The sequence below is a fragment of the Penaeus vannamei genome, unplaced genomic scaffold (genome assembly GCF_042767895.1).
Source record: "Penaeus vannamei isolate JL-2024 unplaced genomic scaffold, ASM4276789v1 unanchor615, whole genome shotgun sequence".
Classification (NCBI taxonomy): Eukaryota; Metazoa; Arthropoda; class Malacostraca; order Decapoda; family Penaeidae; genus Penaeus; species Penaeus vannamei.
The window spans coordinates 80,001-81,650 of record NW_027213619.1 but is presented as its reverse complement, the minus strand read 5'-3'; the positions used below and the strand labels follow the sequence as shown (position 1 = coordinate 81,650).

General features: G+C 38.5%; 1 protein-coding gene across 7 annotated transcripts in view; it reads left to right on the top strand.

The window, feature by feature from the left end:
* Positions 1-983: 983 nt before the first annotated feature.
* LOC113829627 (rhomboid-related protein 4) overlaps positions 984-1,650 on the top strand; it is a 35,696-nt gene continuing 35,029 nt past the window's right edge. The window contains exon 1 of one of the 7 annotated variants that reach the window (XM_070119746.1): positions 984-1,080. The gene's annotated coding sequence lies outside the window, so the exon portion shown is untranslated. Of the gene's footprint in view, positions 1,081-1,126; positions 1,369-1,598 lie in introns of those variants that run through there. The other 6 variants (XM_070119748.1, XM_070119751.1, XM_070119754.1 and 3 more) reach the window with 6 other exon arrangements.

Genomic DNA, 1,650 nt, shown 5'->3' with positions numbered 1-1,650 from the left:
GTTCTAATGAAATTATGGCGAAGTTTCTGGAATTTATCCTCCCCTTTTAACTATTAAGTGCTAGGTGAAGAGTTTTCTAATGTTTCCAAGCAAAAGATCAGAAATTCCTATCAGGTAACAGAAGTATGCTTTACTGGAATGGCGTTTGTGTGTGTGTGTGTGTGTGTGTGTGTGTTCGTGCGAATGAGTTAGAATGTGTGCATGCTTCCGTGTATGCGCGTGGGCTTGCTTGTTTGTGTATGTGCTTGCTTGCGTATGAAGGAGAGAGAGAGAGAATGTGTGTGTGTGTGTGTGGTGTGCGTATGTATGTATGTATGTATGTGTGCGTGTGCGTGCGTGCGCGCGTGACGCACGCCTGCGTGTGTTTGTGTGTGTGTGCGTGTGAGAGAGCGAGCAAGCGAGAAAGGGAGTGAGAGTGTGTCCGTGCATTTTTGCGTGTGTGTGTACTTGCGTGCGAGTGAGAAAGCGAAAGAGAGAGAGAGAGTGTGAGTGTAGGACGTGTATAAAACCCAGTCTTTCCTGAACAATGCAATATTAAATGCCGTCTTCAATTCCCTAATGTTTTAAGAAACATTGACGGCTCAGCTAAACAAATATTTAAAAAATGATAACATATGCATTTCCCATGCCATTAGAACGATCAATTGCAAATATGTGAAGAGCCGCGAGAAGTAGAAAAAATCACCACAGAACATTTTCAAACAGCATTTGGATCCACTTTCATTACACATATGTTCCTACATCCCGTGATTATATAAAAGCTGATATACAAGTTCATTTGATATTTCTATACTTAAGACATTACTTAAACATCTGTAATTGCCGAAACAAGATACGAAAAAAAATGAAATTTGAATTTCGCGCTCTTTTTTGTGACAGTCATCATTTCCAAGGATCTCGAAATTAAAACGTATATTGGGACTTTTTTTTTTTATGAAAAAAGACATTGAAAGGTAATTTGCTAAATGTTAGTATAGGAGAGAATTGTTAGAAGTTTAATTCTTCGAACAGAAATTAAAAACATGTAGTTGTAATATCAAAACACTATTACATGTCAGAACGTGTTAGGTGAATCCACAGGTAGTGTCAAATTTGTCGTTTATTTTGGGTGTTGTATTTTTCAATGACTATGGAGACATTACACGTAGATCATCAATCATATAAGTGTGCTTTAGTAATTAGTGTAAATCTTCGTTCGATCTGAAACCTAGAAACTATTTCGTTTTGTTTACAGTTACCATTCTCAAAAGTGTTTGTAAGGATCATTACCTTTTGTATTTCTCGTTAGATGTAACGACTACACTGCACTTCAGTAAATCGGTATAATCATTATGATGATGTCATGCCAAAGGGGCAGAAAACGGCAGTGTAAGGATATTGTTTAATTAGAAATTGATACTGTCATTGTGCATCCACACAACAGTTTTTATTCAGTTTTATTTGAGATGGCCAACACAGGCTGCTTCTCTTGGCAGTTGTAGTTTGTTTGTTTTTATGTTAACGCCTTGGATCAGGGAGAATGACCGTCATGTCGTGAAAAAGATTTGGTGGAGGGCTGGGGGATGTGAATATGCCATCTTGAGAAAATTCAACCGAGGCCTGGGCGACAGGAAATGACAGCCAGTGACAATCTGCCACATGTACACAGTC